The following is a 15385-nucleotide window of genomic DNA, read 5'->3' as shown; positions in this document are numbered from 1 at the left end:
TGAAGGAAGGATTTGAAAAGGCTATAAGGGGAGACCTGGCCGTGGCTGGAGATGGATTTATCATCATCTCTCCTCCCTAGGAATCAGTCTTTGCCCAAAAGGGAAGAATTTTCAAAGAGAGAAGAAGCAGAACTACTTTTTATTTGGATAATTATTTTCCTAATTAGTTCAAAGTAAGCTAGAACCTCACTCATTAAGTCTAATTGGGAGGAAGATCAATCGAAGTTCAACTAAGGCTCATTTTTAGAATACTTCCAAAGAAACTCAATGTTATTACTTTCAAGGACATAAAACAGCTCAAAGATTTTCTTTTGGGAAATTTATTCTCGCAGGTATTCTAAACATACTTTGTAACTGGCTTTAGATTTTGATCTACAGATTTCCCAAAAGAAAAGTTTTCCAAAGTAAAGGATTTTAACAACCCAGTTTCCAATTATCTAAATTGCCTAATAGAAAGCAAGCCCTGCATCAGTATTACACAGTTGACTATTTTTTTTTTCCTAGCTGGCAGTCATCATATTACTCAATAAAATATTTGAAGTTTAGTACAGAGATGATCTCCAACATAAAAAGAAGCTGCTAGAAAATAACTTTCCATAATCCAGAATCCCAGGTACAGTTTTCTCTTCCAGCTCATTTTGTTAGATTACTGGTCAGAGGATCGTGAAAGCCGACACTTCACTCACTCAAGGTGAATTATGTCTTGCCTCAACCCCATTATATGTCCAATTCTGCTTATGAGATGGCAAAACATTTTCCCTCCTTCTCAATAATATAGTTTTTCCTTCAAAGGTTCTCAGTTCCAATCCAGTGCTCCTAAATCACTTTATAAATCACTGGAGACATATGTAAATTAAGCATGCATTCTTGAATTGTCAAATTCCAAGTAACCACTGGACATAATGAAGAAGCTAAATAAATCTTGATTTCAATAGTGTTCATATTTCTCTATTTTATTTATAAATGATATTCTTGGAGGATAGTCATCTAAACTTCTAGGTCACCTGGTCATTAACTGTTGAATTAATACAATCTAGGTAAAGAGGGAATTATAGCTAAAGCCTCATCAATTTATCAAATATTGGGATGAAAGCAATTTTACCCTCCCAGAGATAAAGTTTAATTAACTTTAAGCTCTTTACAGTTGTGGCATACCTTATGTACATATGTGATTTTTTTTAGTAGTGATAATAATTATAAAAATAGAATTACCTGCTTGGTTAGAAATCCTATTTTATAAACCGCAGTGACTTTTTTTTTTTTTTTTTTTTTTTTTTTTTTTTTTTTTGCCAAATTCTAAGCAGAGCAATCAACTGGTTCTCCTCTCCATGTGATCTGGTGAGATTCTCATCCACAAACCAGAGGTGGCATGTATAGGAAGCCTGTTATTAATTAGGAATGTGCTCTCAAGATTACAACATGACCACCATCAGACAGGTCCCAAATGGCAATTATTCTGAACCATTAATTACAACTCAATAATCTGTATTACCCACTATTATGAAGGGTCTTGGAATGTTGAATTCAAACTCAATGTGTGGTTCTTATACCTCTGCTTCTCTTTTTCCCTTACCTATAAAACACGGCCAGTAATAGTCCCTATGTTAAAGTGTTGTCAGGATTAGAAGCTAAAATATGTAAGGCCCGAGATAGTGCCTGGAACACAGTGAGTATGAAAGAATGCCTACACTTATCCTAAGAGTGCCTAGGAAACTGGCCAGTCCTGTAAAATGCAGACTCACTTGATCTGAATGTTGCTCCACTTGCCTTTGCAGATCAAAATTGATAAATGGGGCTGGCGCCGCAGCTCACTAGGCTAATCCTCCGCCTTGCGGCGCCGGCACACCAGGTTCTAGTCCTGGTCTGGGCGCCGGATTCTGTCCCGGTTGCCCCTCTTCCAGGCCAGCTCTCTGCTGTGGCCAGGGAGTGCAGTGGAGGATGGCCCAAGTCCTTGGGCCCTGCACCCCATGGGAGACCAGGAGAAGCACCTGGCTCCTGCCTTCAGATCAGCGTGGTGCGCCGGCTGCAGCGCCCCGGCCGCGGCAGCCATTGGAGGGTGAACCAACGGCAAAGGAAGACCTTTCTCTCTGTCTCTCTCTCTCACTGTCCACTCTGCCTGTCAAAAAAATTAAAAAAAAATGAATAAATGGGGTCTTGTAGAATCACAGGCTCCCCACCTCTGGGAATTTCACCACATTTTCCTTTTTCAGTTGCAAACATGCACAGAGATTTCCTTTGATAACAGTACTGTTGATTAGGTCAGTGAAGTCTTGAAAGCAGGAGTATTTAACTTTTGGGCATCAAGAAAGACTTTGAGAATCTGATTCAACTCCATACTCTTTCCCCAGAAAAACAACAAAGTTTGCTCTGCATTGTCATGGGTCCATAACTCTCCCCCAAGGTCATTCAAGGACCTCAGATTGAGAATCAGTATTTGAGAACTGGTATGGCTCCTGGCCCCTGCTTGGCCCAGCCCTGGCCGTTGCAGCCATCTAGGGAGTGAACCAGTGGATGGAAGATCTCTCTCTGTCTCTCCTTCTCTTTCTGTAACTCTGCCTTTCAAATTATATTTTTTTTTATTTATTTATTTTTTTTTTTTGACAGGCAGGAGTGGACAGTGAGAGAGAGAGACAGAGAGAAAGGTCTTCTTTTGCCGTTGGTTCACCCTCCAATGGCCGCCACAGGCGCGCTGCAGCCGGCACACCGCGCTGATCCGAAGCCAGGAGCCAGGAGCCAGGTGCTTTTCCTGGTCTCCCATGGGGTGCAGGGCCCAAGCACCTGGGCCATCCGCCACTGCACTCCCTGGCCACAGCAGAGAGCTGGCCTGGAAGAGGGGCAACCGGGACAGAATCCGGCGCCCCGACCGGGACTAGAACCCGGTGTGCCGGCGCCGCTAGGCGGAGGATTAGCCTAGTGAGCCGCAGCGCCGGCCTGCCTTTCAAATTAAATAGATAAATATTTTAAAAAAGAAAGATGCCGGGGCCAGTGCTGTGGCATGGCAGGTGGAGCCATCGCCTTCAGTGTCAGCACCCTATATGGGCGCCGGTTCAAGTTCCAGCTGTTCCACTTCTGATCCAGCTCTCTGCTATGGACTAGGAAAGTGGTGGAGGATGGCCCAAGTCCTTGGGTCCCTGCAACCACATGGGAGAACCAGAGAAAGCTCCTGGCTCCTGGCTCCTGGCTCCTGGCTTCAGATAGGGCCAGCTCCGGCCACTGTGGCCATTTAGGGAATGAATTGGTGGGTGTAAAACCTCTGTCTCTTTCTCTCTCTCTCTGCCTCTGCCTCTCTGTAATTCCATCTTTCAAATAAATAAATAAATAAATATCTTAAAAAAAAGAAAGATGTAAAAAAAAAAAAGAATCCATATTTGAAATATAGCTGTAATGGAAAAAGGTCTGAAGAATTCTCCAAAAAATTAAAAATAAAACAACAATATGACCCAACAACCCTACTACTGGGTGTATATCCAAAGAAATGAAATTAATATGAGTAAGAGACATCTGTACTCCTATGTTTTTGTAGCACTATTCACAATAACCAAGACATGGACTCAACCCATGAGCCCATCCATGGCTGAAGGGAGAAAGAAAAAGCAGTACATACACACAAATGGAATGCTATTTAGCCAAACAGAAGGATGAAATCCTGTCTTTTGCAACAGCATAAGTGAATCTGGAGGACATTATGCTAAGTGAAATAAGCCAGGTGCAGAAAGACAAACATTGCATCATCTCACAAATGGAATTTAGAACTCTGCAACTCAGAGAAGTAGAGAGTAGAGTGGTGGTTATGATGGGATGGGGAGGGGGCAGCTATAGGAGCAGATGCTGATCAAAAGGCACAAACTTTCAGTTGGATGAGGCAATAAAATCTGGAATTCCATCATACAGCATTTGACTATAATTAAGAATAATGGATGTACACTTAAAAATTGCTAGGACAGTACTTACCACATGCACAAAAAAGTGAAGCATGTGAGGTGGATGTGTTAAGTAGCTTGATTAAATTGTATCATAATGTATACATGCATCAAAGCATCCCACTATATGCCATAAATATAAACAAAATTTTTGTCAATTAAAAAAAACAGTGTTTGAAAACATGGCTTGGAAGACAGCCATGTTTGGATCTTGCACTTTTAACAAGGGGTAAAGCAAGACAAGATAGAAACACAAACACACTGGGAGGGAAGTATTAACTACTATTAGTGACCTAAGGACTTTCAGCAAAGGGATCTGAGGATGCCGAAGACAACGAGTGGGGAGAGTGAAGAGAACAAGAGAAGTCATTGAAAATGGATGAAAGTAAACCAAAGGTGTACTTTTCCCTCTAAGTGAGCTGGGTGTACAGCGTGGCTTTGCGACTTTGATGTGCTTTGTGACAAGCACTAGCACCTCTGGAGACAGCTGCGTCTAAGACTTGCTTTTAAGCCTCAAACAAGTAAAATATTATCACCAAGGCTCTTCACGCCTGTTCAATGATTCAGACATAAAAGAAATGCTAATTATGGGAACTGAGCTGTGAATTCTGAATGACCCTAGGGACACAGTGCTTATCTGGTGGTCTTATGTTGCTGGAAATTTATTAGAGGGTTTTAAGATTACATTAACTGATTTTTACCTTAAGTGCTCTACCTGGAGAAGCATTCAAAGCCCCTGATAAGGAACCATTTCAAAGAGGTAATGGCATTGGCCAGAAGATCTGTCAGGTGAGTCAGAGGCATTGTGAGGAGAAAAGCCCACATGAGGCGGCTGGGTCCAGCTGGGCAGTCTGATGGGTTCACCGTGACCAAGAGTTGCTACCTTAACCAGAGCTCACAAGGGCCCTCACTCATTTCTGTTTCTAACAGCGGCCAATGCCAGAGACTGATGAGGAGAAGTAATAATACTATATGAAAGATCACAAAAGGAAGCCAGCCAACCATTTTCCAGAGTCTACAAGCATTGACATGCTTTTACCTTGCCTACCTCTGCTCTCTGGTCCTCAACCATTCTCCCTCCCTCCCTCTGCCCCAGTCCCCAAGACCATCTCACTGTTCCTGGACCATCCCAAGCTCATCCCTGGCTCAATGCCTCTGTGTTTGCGGTCTCTTTGCCAGGAACATTCCTTCTCTAGATGTTAGCTTGGGTGATTCATTCCTATTTTTAGCTCTTAGTTCAGTTAGCAACTTTCTGTCCCCTGCCTTGTCATTTTCCTCTGTATCACTCTATTTTGTTTTATTTATAGTATGTATCACTCTCTGCCAATAACCTGTCAATTCGGTTTCCTGATCATTGTCTATCTTGCCCATTAGAATGTAAACTCCATGACAATGGGGACTTTCTGCTGTCCCCCAACCCCCAGGCCTAGCACAGAGAAGTCACCAGATGTACACCTGCTGGAGAAAAGAATGGATGATCATCATTACAGGTCCCACTGAGCATTTACCCTGTGCCAGGCCCAGGGCTGTATATTTTTTTTTACAAATTCTCACTGAATTTCCACAGTACCCTTACAAGGTGGGTGTCTATCTATTATTCTTGAGGTAATACAATGTTCCCAGTGTCACGGCTAATGGGAAGCCAAACTTGATTTGACCTCAGACATGTTTGACTCCAACCCTCATACTCTAAGCCAGGAATCAGCCTTTTTGTTTTCCTGTAAAAGGTCAAATAGTAAAGATTTCAGATTTTGCAGGCCACTAGGTCACCTACTCAATCCCATTGTAGGGAGAAAGAGGCCATAGATGATACAGAACAAATCGCCGTTCCTATGTGCCAGTACAACTTGATTAGCCAAACAGGTTGTGGCCAGGATCTGGTCCAGGGGTCCCTGCTTACTGATCACTCCTCTAATTCATCATCCTATGACTGCTATACAAGAATGGGGCTAAAAATGGGGATGAGGGGATAAAAGAAAAGTATTAAAATGTGTGCTCTATGCATGATGAGCCCCTCTAATTAAGGAAGATAGCCAGAAAATAAACCATTAAATTAAAAAGGGCAAAACAAGGGGTATGATTCTGGTATAAATTGTGACTACCAGTTCAGCCTCTTGATTGAATTGTATCATTACCCAAGACTAGAGTAGAGTTTAATTGAAATAACTTATTTCTTTTAAACCAAGGTTCTGTTTGTGCTGTAATTATATGTGATTTCACATGCCAACACTCTAATAAACTTGCATCAACCTCCATCCCCAACAGGGCCCAAATACTCAGTCGTGAAGGAACGGTGTACCAAGTCACTGTGCAACTTTATTTTCCTCAACTTTGTGCAATTTTCTAAACATGGGCTTTCAAGTGTTGAGCAGGAAGGCAGCCCTAGCACTGGAACTAGTCTGAAGGTGACTTCAGAGATGTAACATCTCTCCCAGCTCTTCCCTTCCATAGTATCTAGGGCTTGGGGGCCATTTCTAAGCTTGTTTCCTTATCAGTAACAGAATGAACCAACCTCATACCTCTTCACCTACCCAACTTGCACTTGTCATCTGCTGTGCAACATCGGTTGTACTTATCATTACTATTGAAGGTGATGTCTAGGACTAGAACCATGCCTCGGTACTGAGCACTCCCATGTGCTTTCCATGCCTTCTGTTATTTAGCTGTCACAACTGCCTCCCAAGGGAGGGACTCTTGCAACCCAGGCTTCTCAGATGCAATGGACAGCTGAGGTTCAGAGAGGTGACAGAAGTTCCACTAGGTCCCCCAGAAGTAAGTGGGAGAACTGGGATTTGAGCCGGAGCCTTATTTTTTCAAGGACGACACTGTCTTCATGTGCCAATGTTCCTAGCCGGTGTTCAAACACAGAGGAAAGTCCAGCTGCAAACTCCCTCACCCTAAACTTCTCACCGTGTCATGCTGCCTCTCACCATGCCAGGCTATTAAATACCAAGAGGTTTTCCATGGAGGAGACGGTGCAGCAACTGCTGTGGCTCTCTAAGGGCTGATCTTTGCCCTTGAGATACTGAGAACTCAGAGGAGGTGATAAACCCATGGTTCAACCTGTGTTCCAGGAGGAGCAGTGTTGATAGCACACAGAGCAGCAGCTCTTTCATCCCTGACTCCTTATTGTCCGTGCATGTGCAAGAAGAGAGACGCTTTAATGGGGTCTACAAATCTCTAGTTGCTGCAGATTTTTTTTTTATTTGATGGGGAAGCATCACCTTCAAGGATGACCCAAACACCAATACTCGTGCTAAGACAGATGTGGCTCACAAAAAAAAAAAAAAAAAAAAAAAAAAAAAAAAAAAAAAAGAAGAGGGGTCGGTCCTGGGGAATTGTAAGATGATCTGCCGGGGAAGGAGTGGAGTGAAGTGTGGATTTCCAGTAACAGCAGGGCAAGACTGGCAAAGTTCATGGTTTTCACACATCCCATTCCTTCAGGAGTGGGAGGGAGAAAAGAGCAACCAATTTTATTTTATGAACTCTCTACTATGCTCTGGTTGCTTTCCTATATACTGAGCATTAGGTCCTGCCACCAATGTATAAAGCTCATGTTTTACAGATAAGGAAACTGAGATGAGTGACTGGAAAGCAGCCCAGAAGGGAATCTATCTTTCCTCCACTCCACCTCCATGCCTGTTCAGGTCTCCAGTTCAGATTTGCATCACATAGATGGCACTTTATCAATGGGTTATCTAGAAATACATATTAATCTGCAAAGCCTAACACAGTGCCTCACACATACTTGAAGCTCAATAACATAAGATGCATTCATACTTCTTAATGTGGTTTCTCAAATTGAGGTAGATATCAGATCCAATCATTCTCAACTCGGGGTGATTTTGCTCACCAAGGGACATTTGGAAATGTCTGGAGATATTTTTGGTTGAAGGGGGATATGCTATTGGCATCGAAGGGATAGAGACAAGAATACCACCAAACATTCTATAACGCACAGGACAGTCCCCACGGTGAAGAATTATCTGACCCAAAATATCCATAGTGCCAGAGAGATTCTGATCTAATTCAACGCACTGTACACAGGAGAAAAACAAGACCTAGAGAGAGAGAGTTATGCGCAAGGCTGCACAACCTGTTACTGGCAGAGCTGTGATGGTAAACACACCCTGAAGCCTTCTACAATGTTTTTGCCAGGACCTCAAACTACTGCCAGCCAGAGGGCTGTCTGCTACCAAAGGGCCAAGTGCAGCTGCTGTAAGCCTCAGACAGGTGAAGCATGATGATGTCAAGTTCAAGTGGACAGTGCCTGTCGCTCTTGGGTCTGGACCAGGCCCTGAATAAGCAGCCAGGACTAGTTGTAGATGAGGTGACCAAGCCTCAGAACACAGGGGCTGTTGCCACCGACAGCTTCATACTCCTGCCTTTTCTTAGGGTTGCAAACCCAACAAGTGATCAACTCAAAGTTTCCTTTTAATAGCTGAATAACTAAGTAGGCAAGTTAAGGATATTAACAATTGGCTGGTCATTGTAGGTCGAAATAGAAACTTCCAGACACTGATTCTCTATGAAATTTAGAGTCATTTGCATTATCACTGTCACCAACAACTAGTTTTTGTCTTCCCATGTGCCCAAGGGAGAATGAGAGAGAGAGAAGTTCCATCAGTATCAGACACAAGGCACACCCTTGACCTCAAAAAGCACTCAGTCCAAGCATGAGTTTCCTTTGCCGTTGCCATTACAGTGTGAAGCCAGCCTTGCAAACATGAGCACTACAAACCCTTGTTGCAGCTAAATATCTAAACTTAGCACGACTTGCTTATTTTAAACAACCTTTAACACAGAAACATTCGACTCCAGCCCAAGAACTTGTGCTCTACCACTTGGATTACTGGGATGTGGCCTGCCTGAATTTCTCCTATCCATCAAGTTTCTCCCCCATCACTCCACGCTCCCTCCCCCTCAATATATCCCAGACCACAATGGAAATGTCAGTTACCAGATGCAGTATCAGACAACATGAAACCAGAGCAGATCCTATGACTGCAAAATCCTCTAACCTGAGCATGTGAATACAGGGCCTGTAAAATCTGGCTACCCCAAACTAGGGGCCTGGCATCTTTTGTAACTGTCTCCAAGCTGTGTCTAAGGAGAAGCTGGTGACCTGGGTTAACACAACTCGGAAGATTAACTTTTATCTTTCAGTATCAATGAAAAATTAAACATCCTGATAACGCCGAGTACTAACGGCTTTTATTTCCACAGCAACTGCTCTCTGAGACAGATAATTCCCCTTTAGATTTTCATGAGTTTGGCCCAGAAAGCAGATACTTGAAGCATTAAACATACAAGAGCTTGAGACGCCAAGCAAACAAAAGTTTCTATTTAAGGATTCAGCTGCCGCAACTAGCTAAGTGTCCTGGGGGTGAGTGAGTGGAATTTGAATATATCAGTCTGGGTATTCTGCTACAGACTGGGACATCAGAAACTAAGAGAAACACCCCAGGGGCTCCTGCCGGGGTTTGGGCATGGGTGTTTGTCTCGGTTATAACTAGTTGATTGGACAATGCTTCCTAGACTTTGAACTACCATATTAAAATTAAACTGAACATAAATTGCTTACTGACAAATACCATCATTTAATAAAAGAAGCTTTTCACATCTCAACAAGCAGAAAGAACCACAGAAAGTCCCTCAAATTGAATATATATAGTTTTATTAAAGATCAGCAACTTTAGGTTTTTTTAAAGATTCTATTTTATTTATTTTAAAGGCAGAGTTGAAGAGAGAGAGAGAGGAGGGAGGGAGGGAGGGAGAGAGGGAGGGAGAAAGAAAGAGAGAGAGAGAATCTTCCATCTGCTGGTTCACTCCCCAAATGGTTGCAACAGCTGGAGCTTGGCCAGGCTGAAACCAGGAGCCAGGCGCTTCTTCTGGGTCTCCCACATGGGTACAGGAGCCCAAAGACTTGGGCCATCTTCCACTGCTCTCCTAGGCACATTAGTAGGGAGCTGGATCAGAAGTAGAGCAGCCATGACTCGAACCAGTGCCCATATGGGATGCTGGCATCGCAGGAGGTAGCTTTACCTGCTACGCCACAATGCTGGCACCTTGCCCTTAGTTTTTATGTCACCCTAGACTGTTAAATGCATCATAGATCAACATCCATCTGCAGTCAAGAATATGGGGCCCACGAGCAACAAGGAACCAATGGAGCTGACTGCAGAAGAGTTAGAGTGAAGCCAAATTGGAATGGAAAGGGTGTTGTCCAGTGAGGGTAGGAAGGGCAAGGTAGGCCTAGGGGTTGCCCTGTGGCCACACTGCCCTGCTGTAGGGTTGCACTCTCCACTCTGCAAGGCTGCACTCTGGTTCCTGTTTAACTCCCTATCTTTTCCACTGGGCTATGGGCTCCGTGAGAGCAGCCACTGTGCTCTGTTGCCCTGAGTCACAGAGCTAATTAGATGTGAGGCAGGGAAGCTGGCGTGGCATGTGGGCACTGAAGGAGCAGTGGCGAGGCACCAGGGACACACAGTGCCGCTTCACAGCCCTGTGTGCACTGAGCGTTGGAGGGCACACCCTCTGTTACCCACCAGTGCGTGCTGTTCTGCCTGCTACAGCAGACAGGCCACCCCCACCTCGCCAACAGCCTCAGCCTGAGCAGTATCCCACAAGATAATTAAAATGCACCCCAAGGGGAGCTTGATGGGAGGGTCAGGACCGTGGCTGCCCTGGAGAGGTGCCTGGGGACTCTGATCAAAAACTCAGCTTCTCCCTGGTCCATGGTCCCTGCGGCAGTACTGGGGGGGTGGGGGGAGACAAGGCTGAGGCTGGGGAGAAGCCAGTCCCTTGACTGCTGCTGCTGCCACCTGGTCCTGTGGCCTTCCCACTGCCAAGTCCTAGAGAGCTTTCCATCGCAGAATTCCCCATTTTCCCAGGCCCTGTTCCTCACAGTTACTGTCTTGGAGTTGACTCAAAAGTGAAGCAAAACAAAACCCAACACAGTTACCAGCAGCCCTCAGGGTCAAGTTCCACAGCAACGGCCCCTTCCCTGTAGAGAAAAGTCCAGCCCTTGGGGACGCGGTTGCTGCTTGCTTTCGAGACTCATTTTGGGTGCCTGTTTCATTTTGTTTTTCTGATTCCTGGTGCGACACTCAAGGCCAAGGCTCAGCCACACTTCCGGCCAGCCCTGGACAGCTGAAAAATACAGTCGGCAAGAGCACTGGGACAAGGGGGGGTGGCAACGGGGCGGCAGGCTGCCTGCTTCCTGCTGCTGGCATGCCCACGGTACTGATGGAGTGTTTTAATTAGCACTAGCTCTGCCTGACACCAGGGAGTCCATTCTATATCTGAAATGCCGCCAGCAGTTACAGACCCTGGTCCCACCATGGTGGTGAAATTAACAAGGCTGAGGGTTCCGGGAGAGGAGTTGTGAAGCTAAACTTTGCACTGCAGCTCTGCTGTCGCATTCCTCACCTGACCTGTGTCATGGCAGGGTTGTGCCTCGGGCTACACGCTGCCACTCAAAGTCTCTCTAGGACTGGGGTTTGATGCCAGAAGATCTCTGGTGCTCTCTCAAGCCCCCAAACCTCTGCAACCGCCCCATCAATCAGGGAGTTTTCAAATTCAGAATTCCCATGTTGAAGGGAGGTGCATCAGGAAGTCCCACTGCCACTGCCTGCTCCAACACTGATGCCCTGGGAAGTCCCACTAGGCCCTGAGAGCCATGAGCCACGGGCAGGGATTGATTCCCAGATGCTGACGGCAAGAGCAAGGCACCAGGCAGAGAAGAGGAGAGGGACAGAGACTTGTTATGACCCTGAAGGTCAAAGGGGCAAAGTCTCCCTCTGCCCACCCCACAGCAGGAAGGCAGGGCAGAATTACAGACGCTAGCATCACCACCCTCTCAGGAGCAGGGGCCTTACATCATTCTCTGAAGACATAGCCTTCCTACCACCTCCCAGGCTGCTAGCTTTGTCTGGAAAAAATGCTAACCAATTCTTACAAGAGCTGTCCCTCAGGCCCTGGCCAGAGAACCACAAAAAGACACTGTGTGCAGCGCAAAAGAGCATGATGCTCCTGGCGGGGGTGGGGGTGAGTGGGCAGCCTTGAGATCAAGAACCGACAGCCAGAAACAGCCTGTGAGCCATCTCCGAATCCTCAGCTCCCCTCCCACTCTCCCTGCACTCAGAATTTCACCTTCGGAGAGCAGCGTCCAGGGGGGTTAAGTGCCCAGGCTGGGCACGTACGTGCTTGGGGAGGCAGGATACAGCTCCTGCAAAGAGGATCAAGGAGGTGAGGAGTCCGGCCTCCAGCTTGGGGAAGGTGCAAGGTGCTGAGAGAAGAGGGGGTCCAGGGTACAGAACAGTCTGAGTCTTCCTCCCGCTCCCTGGCCTTTCTTGGGTGTGGGCCCAACCTGTCTCCATCAGCAGAGGCAGCTGGGGCAGAGCACTGGACAGGAGTCAAGGTGGCCCACACGGAGCACCCACTGTGCTCAGGTCAAGGTCATCAACTGCTATGGTTCATCAAGGATTCCTTTCTTGACAGCTCCATGGAGCCCTTGATTCTTTTTTTCATCACAGATGGGAATGACACAGTTGAGTGAATTTCCCAGGCCTGGAGCTCCCATTCAGCTGTAACTCCCACAAGGGCAGCCAGCTTTCCTTGCCTTCCCGGCTACTCTCCTGGCCTCACACACACACCATCGGCACACAGCTGGCACTGACGGAACACAGAATCTCTGTAGCCAAGTAACACCATGGGAAAAGTCCTTACAGATGAGGAAACCAGGGCTTAGACAACCTAAGTAGCAGCAGCAGAAGCAAGATTGTGTTATGATCTGAACGGCTCTTTTCCCACACTGGATGATTTGCTAACACAAGGCTAATGAGAGGCCCTTAAACGGGGGGCCTTAGGTTAGGTCTTCCTGAGTGGGAGGTCCTGGGACCAGAACATCTCCTGAGAGAGGAGAAGGGGAGGAGTTACCTTAGCGACCACAGTGGATGCAAAGAACTGAAAGACAGACAGAGAAGGGTGAGGGAGGAGGTCAAAGCAGCAAGCAGGCCCCTGCCCATGCAGAGGATGGCCAAGGGAACTGCCCCTTGGAAGAGCAGAGAGGAGTCAGGTCCAGGAGACAAAACCCCCTGCATAGTCTTGGCATTCCCCTTAAAATGAACGGAGAGCATCATTCACTATGACAAGTTTGTCAGACCAATTACTCCGAGTAGTCCCAGGAAACCCACTGGGCCCACAGCAGAGCCAGCTCCTGGGGGAACCACAGAGGGGTCAGCTGGAAGAAGACTCCTCCATCTACGGAGAACCTTTGTGGGGACACGGCCGTGGTATGGTCCCACTGCAGATGACAAGGCAGGCACAACCTGGATACAAACGTGTGAGGACTAAAGCAACATGATGGACACAACTGAGACCAGTGTCAGCCACCAAGAGGAAATGCCATTGGCATGGTTATTTCTTAGCCTACAATGCATTAGAAAGAAATCAGGTTTAAGGACATGGATGTGCCATGAAAGCATTCTTCTCTACTCAACACTAGAATTACATTATTGCTTTCCTTGTTTGTGCATCCCATCCTCCCCTCCTCAGCCACCCCAAGCCAAACCTAACAATTGGAGCAGACAGTCTGTCATTTCTTCGGCCTTTCTTCTTCATTCCAGGTGGTTAAATCTCTGCTGGCCCCAAGCAGAGCCCAGCGTCCATCTGCAGCAAGGAAGTCCTTTGACATGAGCTCTGACAGATTTCAGACCGATCTCTCTCTGCTCAACCCGAACTCAGAAAAACACCATTGAGTTGGGAATGTGGCCGGATGAGAACAGACATCATGCATCAAACACAGATCTCAAGCAAAGAAGGAAGCAAACTCTCATAAATGTGGTGCTCAGTGCTACTCTTCTCTGTAGCCAACATCACCAGGATTTGTGCCACTCAGCCAAGCCCTTGCTGGCCACATCCCATGTACAGATCAGAATTGATGGACACACTTGGATTTATTATAAAGTATCCAAAACCCTCTCAGGATCTGGGGGCTCTGAGGCATGGTGAAGGATTACGTGCAGGCCAAGAGTAGCTAGACCTTGGGGAAGACTCCCTGGGGAGCAAAGGCATGCAGATGTGAATATTGCATCTCAGATGTGCTGGCACCTCTTTCCAGATGCAAACCATTCATGCCAAGACCCTTGGCGTGAATTCTAAGATTCCAAGTTCTTCAGCTTCCTCTGCTGTGTTTGCCTCTCGTGCATTGCACTTTGCATCCGCAACACATCCCATCCCACTCCCATCCATTCTACCCCTATGTCATGACAGCCTAGAAAATTACATCCCCTACCAAAACGTTCAAATACCTGGACCGGTGACTCTGTGGTGTTCGTCGGAGTATTTCCAATCAGTTGATCAGCAGAGCTGTCTGAGACACTGCAGAAGGTGGCCCCAGGCTGTGGATGAATAAAAAACCAGGTCGGACTCCGCTGGGTTCCTGTTTGTATGGCCAGAGGCCTAAGGACTTTGGGTGCTCAGCAAAAACCTCAGAAAAAGTCCCCGGGGAAGCATCCAGCTCTCCCAGTGCAGTTTTGCAACACCCCAGGAGGAGGAAGGCTCTTTAATCAAATAATAACCAGCCAGAGATAAGGCCTGGTAGGCTGAGCTTGGCCAGCCAATCACATGCTTGCTGCCGACCACAAGGACAGGCAGGCCCAGGCTTCTGGAGTGAGTTTCAGGGCTTGTTATAATTTAATGATGCAGTGGGTGGTGTCTTCTCGGCTTTGCCAAGTGGGGGTTTTCTAACTGGGGAGTGAAGCTCTGAGCTCAATAACCTCATGCGCTGTGGAGGTGCCTGGTGCAAGGCTGCAGCTGAGCACCCTGAGTCGTCATATGGAGCCCTAGGCTCCTAGTTCTTGCAGGTATCAGAGAAGAGAGGCTGGAATGGACTGAGCAGGCCTGGGGTCACTGTCAGGAGTGTATTTGACACGAGATGTGCAGCTCCAGGATGGAGCCCCTGCGGCCGTTGTGGACACCCTGGTGACTGCTCTCACACATCGGATACGATTCCCATGCTTTTGCTATCAGACCACTATCAGTAGTGACCCAGGGTTTTTCTAATGTTCTCCAGTCACCCTCCACTCCCAAAGTTACCATTGCTTTTGTAGGCTAGAAGAGGCACTGCAAAGGGGGAGGGGCTTAGCAAGCCTGGGGGTGAATAATGGCCCTGTGTCGCTGGACACATCTGTGGTTCCTTTCCTAGCTGAATTGCTGCAAAGACTAGAAGCAGAGGAACTTGCCCAGCTCCCTGTCGGGCTCATACAGGCCCTGAGGAGTTGCGAACAATTCTTAAATGATATTGACCTATTAGAGCTCAACATTGAAGGAATGCTTTTGCTATGTGAATAACCATTATTTAGCAAAGATTTGTTTTGCATCGACTCTATTGAAAACTGTGCTAACCCCTGGGAGCCTAGCAGGGCTCCCTACCCTCAAGAAAGATGGTGTCGCATGGAGAA

The 15385-nt window shown here is 46.7% G+C and overlaps 1 protein-coding gene across 1 annotated transcript in view; it reads right to left on the bottom strand.

Moving 5' to 3' along the window:
* GPAM (glycerol-3-phosphate acyltransferase, mitochondrial) overlaps positions 1–14373 on the bottom strand; it is a 62341-nt gene extending 47968 nt beyond the window's left edge. Inside the window, exon 1 of the mRNA XM_008270504.4 lies at positions 14234–14373. The gene's annotated coding sequence lies outside the window, so the exon portion shown is untranslated. The remainder of the gene's footprint in view (positions 1–14233) is intronic.
* Positions 14374–15385: the final 1012 nt, after the last annotated feature.

The sequence above is a fragment of the Oryctolagus cuniculus genome, chromosome 15 (assembly GCF_964237555.1).
Source record: "Oryctolagus cuniculus chromosome 15, mOryCun1.1, whole genome shotgun sequence".
Lineage (NCBI taxonomy): Eukaryota > Metazoa > Chordata > Mammalia > Lagomorpha > Leporidae > Oryctolagus > Oryctolagus cuniculus.
The sequence above is the reverse complement of the archived record's forward strand: the minus strand, read 5'-3'. Positions and strand labels throughout refer to the sequence as shown.